The sequence below is a fragment of the Solanum tuberosum genome, unplaced genomic scaffold (genome assembly GCF_000226075.1).
Source record: "Solanum tuberosum cultivar DM 1-3 516 R44 unplaced genomic scaffold, SolTub_3.0 scf00837, whole genome shotgun sequence".
Taxonomy (NCBI): Eukaryota; Viridiplantae; Streptophyta; class Magnoliopsida; order Solanales; family Solanaceae; genus Solanum; species Solanum tuberosum.
Window position 1 is genome coordinate 68,935 of NW_006239752.1, and position 7,518 is coordinate 76,452.

Sequence of the window (7,518 nt, forward strand, 5' to 3'; positions counted from 1 at the left end):
GGGAAAGTAAATGATGATCGAGGATGACAAAAGGTAAGAAAAAAGAGAGATAAGATGGAGATGAAAACAAAAGGGGCATCATGATTGATATTAGTCTTTTTCAAAGGGTTGGTTCATGAGAAGATATGCCTAAAAGTTGTAGTAACAAATTTATAATGGAGGAGAAATACACACTGGGTATGGTGAAAATCATGTTGAGTGCACGATTCGAATTTAATCAAGGATTATGAAGTGTAAGCCATTTAAGCTTTACAATAATATATGCAATAAAAGTAATATGAAAATAATATACTTTACTTGTCGATAGTTTCTCTAACCGACAACCATTACCATGAGCCATTTCTTTACAAAGAATGGAGTCATTTCTTTACTGAAGTACTTTTCAAGAACACAAATCATACTTGCTTTTAAAACGTATACTTATGGACTTCTCTTTCAAGCCCAAGATCGATATGCATAACAATTGAAAGCTGTATATTTTCCGAAAATAGAACCCTTAAAATTTTCATGTAAACTCAACTTTAATTTTGAAGGGAAAAGGGTCTAGTGGACCATTGTACTTGTATATGTTTGTATTGTGAACCTTTCTACTTGCCCCTTTGTCATTTGAACCCCTGAACCTACTGAAACACAATGTTTTAAACACTATTTTTGACTTGGCATCCTATATGGCACCTAATACCAAAGAGCGTGTGACACACACCTTTTAGGAGCGTGAGACCCTTGGAAAAGGGTCTAACAATCATATTAGGGCTTTATTAAGCCATCATCTTCCAATTTGGATCTAACACCATTGTTGGAAAAAAATTGAGGTTTTCTTGGCCTTTTTTTAAATCTTCTCCCCCCAAATTTCTTCTCTAATGTTTATTGTCATTATACTGCTCTCTTTATTATGAAACACACAATGGAAGGCAAACGCTACTACCAAAACATCTTACACTAACATTAAGCACAAAACAAAGCAAAATTTTCAAAAAATTTCAACAAAATCATGTAATCGACCGAAATCCAAAACTAAACAAAGACACAAATAGAAGATCAAATCTAGACTAAACAACAAATAAATTCAAAAATTAATTGAAAAACCTACCTAGATAAGTTGAAAATAAAAATAAAAATAAAAACAGCCAAAAAATCTCAAATAATTTTCGATATTGACCTCCTGTTTCAATCATCCACCACTCCAATAACCCCCCATTTTAGTTCCAAACCAAACACAAACTTACTGCCTTCCTTTCGTCTTCCTCACCCTCTCCGACCAAACCACCTTCATTCTCACAGTCTCTGACAAGCTTCAACCAGCAACTATAAGCGAGAACCCACAACAACAACAAAAATCCCAAACCAACTCCGCCAATAAGCCTCGGCCTTGCCAATGCCGCCAGCCCCGAGATCCGACGAGATTGTGAACAACTAGAAACATTCAGATCACCCAATAGACCCCTACTCTTCCTTAGCGTCACCAGTCACCACCAAAATCCCAATTCAACAAAATCAAAAATCAACTCCAAACTCCGAAGAGATTTTGAACAATCAGAACTCGTGCCAACATTTTTTACTTCAGCGGAAAGAGAATAATAAGTAGGAAAAGGAAAAGTTAAGGAAGATGAGAAAAAGGGATAAAGTGAGATTGTGGAGATTGGAAAGAAAAGTGTAGCTACAATAATCAAATATAATAAAAGGAAAAATGACATGGAGTGACTATATATATGTGTGCCATTTTATAATCATACGGGTTATTTTATAATTATTTTAAAAATTATGTGTCAGGCGTTTGTGATACACACAGTTGAGTACTAAAAAATGTGTTTAAAATGTTGTGTTTTGATGAGTTCAGAGGTTCAATTGACAAAGGGGTAAGTAGAAGGATTCACAATATATACTCATACAAGTACAAGGGTCCACTAGACCCTTTTGCCAATTTTGAATGCACACTAACCCAATAAGTTCCTTGACTAGGTAAAAAACATGTTATCATCTGATAACACATAATTTTGAAATAACAAGTTTCGAATAACTAATCGTGAATAATTAATCATGAGATAATGTGTTCTCAATCAAATGGGCCTTAATTAAGAGTCCACGATTTCCATTTACGTTAAACTTCTAACAACAAAATTTTCATTTGTAAAGTAGAAATTACTAATATATATACTCTACCATCTTTTGAATTTTAGATGGTATATTGAATTATTTTTTTCTTTTTTAAGATGCAGTGTCATGATCCGATTCTACACCCTGAACGTGGCCGACATTCGAGAACTACTAATGGTCCCCAAGCAAACCCTCATCCTGGTTGACTACAAGTAGAAAAATAACTCAAGCAATAGTAGGCTTAAAACAAAATTAAATCCATTAAACTCAAATACTCAACTCATAAAGTCTGGAAAATACCCAATATCATTGCTTATAGTTTGTAAAAAAACTCAAAAGAAAGTAAATACTGAGAGACACCTCAGCTTTGTCTATCTTTAAAGCCACTACTGTACAAAGATGAGTGTCTGGACAAGACTCATGACTCCTCAAGAGAACTACTACCAACAACTCATAAAACTGTAGGCCTTCGGAAGTAAGGAGGTCTCACTCAAAAACCGACGAGCGTGTAACATTCCAAAAATTTCCAAGCTAAGACTCGAGCCATTATTTATGGTGAATAAGATTTGTACAGAGTGATTTTAGATTTTTCTTAAATTTTAAGGTCACTAAAATTCCCAAGCATAAAGTCGAGTTGAAAACTTTCCTTCCAATTGAGTTTCACTATGAGATTTTTCTTTGGTTAACTTCTAACGATAACATCTTTCAGCACATAAAGAATTAGGTGGCCCATAAGCTATCAAAATGAAGGTCTTTGAATCCTCTTTCCAACGCCGTCAAGTTTTCTAAATTCCGAACTCTGAGTAAAAATTTATGTTCATTAGAGTGAAGCCTCTCGATATAAGGCTTTCCATCCGTTTTAGGAAAGGGTATTTTGGTTTTTTCCTTTTCCCCACTTGTCTTAACACATTTTTCCTGATCCAATTAAGGGTCTAATCAAATTATAAAATACCCATTCACGTTCAAAACACTTACGGTTTTTATAGCGAGGTTTCAAGAGGAGAAAAGTGAGGTTTTCAAGTATTCTTCAAGATTCGTTGATTTTTGCCAAGAACATGGTTCTTTCCAGATATGTGAGGTTTCCCATAGTGACGGAGTTGTTCGTCCTCATGCCAATCATGTAGTTCTTCTATTAATTCATTCATAAAATCGTTTATGTGAAGATTCTTGAGTAGTTCTTGAGTGTTGACCCCAATCTTTATCAATGGAGATTTTGAGTTCTTGAAGTGAGGGTCTTGCAAATGAGTGGTGTTTCTTGATAGATTTTGAGTGAGATCTTGATAATTATAAAACATGATTAGTATGACAATTGAGTATGCCATCAATGTTTAATCAGTATGGTATCTAGATATGTCAGTAATGTTTATGCAGTATGACTTCCCGACTCATCAATGATCATATTACAATATGATTTCGACATATTTTTGAGAAAGAGTTTTCATGTATGAATTGAGTAAGAGTATAAGGGAACTAAGTATTCCCAAAGGTGTCAGTTTTTACATTGATAAAAGAGAAACTTTGATTTCTAAATGAGTTATGAGTTCAAAGATATTTCAAGAGCAGTTACCTCTTTTAAGAGAATAGTTTGAGAAATTATCTCAAACTAGAGGAAGAGTATGTTGTTAAACAATGAGCATGAGTATATATATTATTGGGAGTAGTATTAAGCACTGATATAGGGATGATTTGGGCACTGGTGACTAGTTGAAGGTGTGCTCATTCCCTGAGAAAGGAAAGAGATAGTTATCAAACTGATTCCAGATCTGATATCTTCTTTGATCAATTTTATGATGTTCTGGTCCATGATGATTATTCTGTTAAGGGAATAAATATCTCCAATATTTCTAACTACCAAAATATTTCAGAAAACTCACATTCCTCATAAACCATGTATGCGAACATGGGTACAAGATCATACTTATTAGATGAATCCTAAGTGCCTTCAGGCAGAGCTTAGTGGATCTACTTAGTTGAGGAGTTCTATACCCCGCAAGGTATAAGACAGTTCTGGCACCATGAGCGAGACGTTGTATCATCACGTAACTTATAGTGATGGTTGTTGGATATAAAATCTCCCAAATAAAAGAAAAGAGTATTTTATTATATTTTTATACATCATTGAGTTTTATCCCCTGCTTTATAATATTTTTAATATTGCATCTTTCATGGTTGCTTTGTATTGAGTTGAGTTGAGGTGAGTATTTCTTCCATCCTTGTCAGTTCAGTTAGTTATTGCTTTCAGTCATTCAAGCCAGATAATGGTTTACTCTAACCTTATAACATACTCGTACATTCAATGTACTGATGTCATTCAATATGCATTATTTTATGATGCAAATACAGGTGTTCAGGATCATCAACATGCATTTCGTTGAGGTCATGTGACATTCTAGTCAACTTTGGTGAGCCTTCTTATATTTCAGAGGACTTCACCTTCACCTTACACTTAGTAGTTTAGAGATGTCGTAGGTCTTGTCTTGATATCCTTCTGTAATAGTAAAGGCTTCATAAATAGATAAAATTGAGGAGTTTTTCAGTATTTACTTTCTTTTGAGTTGTTTTACAAAGTATGAGTATATCTATTGAGTACTATTCATACTTTTTTTTGTTATGTATTTGAGTTCAATGAGTTTAATTTAGTTTTAAGCTTATGTATGCTTGAGTTAGTCTTTCGCTTGTAGTCAGCCAGGATGACGGTTCGCTTGGGGACCATCAATGGTTCTCGAGTGCCGGCAACGTCCAGGGTGTAGACTTGGGTCATGAAAAACTTGGTATTAGAGCACATAGTTCAAGTGTCCTAGGGTTTCTATGAAGCCGTGTCAGTAGGATCTTATTTATGGTTGTTAGGGCCCCATATCTATAAATGACGAACTACAGACATTTATGAAAAGTTTCCCTTCTTTCATACTCTAAATCGTACAATAGAGATGTGTCATAAGAAACTAATTCAAACTTGTGTGTTTCTCATATTTATTCGACTACCCCTCATAGCTAAAGTGGTTGAAAAGAAAAGCCAGATCCTTATCAGATCCTTATCAATGAGTTACTCTCGGCAAAAGTCTTGAAAAAGTCATGAGATTGCAGATGTGCTAGAGAGAAGCCTGTGAGTGAGCTTAAGAGTTGAAATTCGAAATAATGCACTCTTATTCATATGAATCATGTGTTCGAGCTAAATGAGAGATGTATTTCGAGACTCGTTTCCCTAAACCTTGTTTCAGTTGAGACCTTTATGGGGAAGTGTGTTTTAGAGCTTGGGTAGTGTTTTCACCTGAAAAGGTAGTATGAGTTATGATGTTATAAGCAGTAGTAAAAGTGTCTAGAGTTAAAAGAATGCAGATAGAGCTTCAGTAATCTAAGAAAGAGAGATAATGATAAGGCAAATTATGTTCTTGTATTCATGCACCTAGTAAGTTATTAATTAGGAGTTTTTCCTTATGGGTAGACTAAGAAGAGATGAGTTTGTGTAGATTTCATTATAGGAGGTTGAGTAAGAGTTACTATAGAGGACTTAATGATGAGGTTTCAATGTGTTAGTAACGACCAAGTGTAAGTGTTGAATAGAAGAGTAGATTATTAATGAGGTGATAGATCTAAGCCAGACTTATGATTTTTGAGAGATCCCATGATATTCAAAGGGTTATATAACTAATTAGGAAATGATGTATAGTGAATGAGTAAATAGTACTTAAGTCGTGAAATTGAATGTCGATAATTCGTAAGTATGTAGACAGAGAGATAAAGATTGACTACTCATCATGAGGTCTTAGTGGGCGAGTGTTTCTTAATTTCATCCACTAGTTGTAAGTTAGTATAGTATGTGAGCAATCTTATTGATAATTTTGTTTAGAACTAGACACTAACTTTGAATTTGAGATGAGTGTTGTGACCAAAAGGATGGAAACATGAGAGTGATGATGTTAGTTTGAGATCTAATCAGGTAGGTTTGATATAGAGTAGATGAGGAATTAAGAGGTTAGTTACAATGAATGTGAGTGACACAAGTATGGGATTCTAACTTTGAGATAAGAGTAGTAAAGTGTAGCTAAGTCAATAGAGTAACAAGAGCATTAAGAGGTGTACCTGAGATTGTATGTAACCAGACGAGGTTCCAATTAAGTTAATTGATTTTTTATGTATGCCTAGATAACATAATTGGGCTGTCAATGTGGAATAGGCTAAAGTAAGGATTATTTTTCCCTTAAATGGTTAGATGAAGTGGCCTTATAAGCCACGGAGAAGAGGTTAATAGAAGTATCTTAGTAAGAGGTCTCAGAAGAAGTCTTTGTGCATGCTTATGGAGAGTTCAGTAACCATGAGATAAGCTTTTCTCGAGTATTAGAGTAAAGTGAATGTGGACTAGTTTAGAGATGATGAAATAGATCCATAGCTTTAAAATATCAGCTTTAGAACTAAGGGGGAGATGATAAGATGAGGAACCAAGCCAAGTGTTGAGAATCAGATAGTAATGTATTCAGAAAAAGATATAGTGATATATCGATCCATTCATACTCTAGCGTATCCCTCAAAAGTCAGTCGTTACAACATTATGTTGATGTTTCTAATATCAAAATTGTGTCTATGACCTATGCTCATACACTTCAGAGAGATTCACATCTATGCTCAGTTCACAGAATGAGGGGCAAATACTTTAGCCCATTGATCTCAATCTTACTCCATAAAGTTATGGATACCAGCCTCATGATATGAACCTATTCATATAAGCACTCATGTCTCATGGTGTGCTCAGTCTCGTAAATTCATAATTTACTCTCAATGGCTAGCAACATAATGTTATGCCATGCATATTCTTATATCATATATCTCGAATGAATCATGCTTATGATATTTTTCCCTAAAGCTTTCTCAGTTATCCTTTTTAGTAGAGAGTGGTGTTGTTAATAGTAGTGGTGTGATGATAGAGACGAGGATTGTTATTTTCTTATTGTGATAGTGTTGGTGTGTTTATTTCATCTTAGGTTATAAATGTGGAGGAAAAAAGAGATAAGGTTTTACGATGAGTAATAAGTCAATTCATGGTAACAATGTATGAAAGTTTTGTTGGTAGAAGTGACGAGAGAATGAGGAATTCTTAAAAGGAGTGGTTAGTATGAGTCCATGGAGTGGTTATAGTACTAGGCTTAAATGTGGTGTTGGTAGCGTGTGGATGAAGACATGATGCATTAGGTGGTTGTTGATTAAGACTCGAGGTTGGTTGGATGTAGTGAAAATGAGTAGTGTGTAACATCCCAAAAAATTCTAAGTTAAGACTCGAGTCATTCTTTATGGTGAATAATTTTTTTTTGAGTGATTCAAAATTGTCTTAGATGGTAAGGTCGCTAAAACTTCATAGCATAAAGTTGAGTTGGAAATTTTCCTTCCAATTAAATTTCTCTATGGGACTATTCTTTGGTCAACTTTAAATGA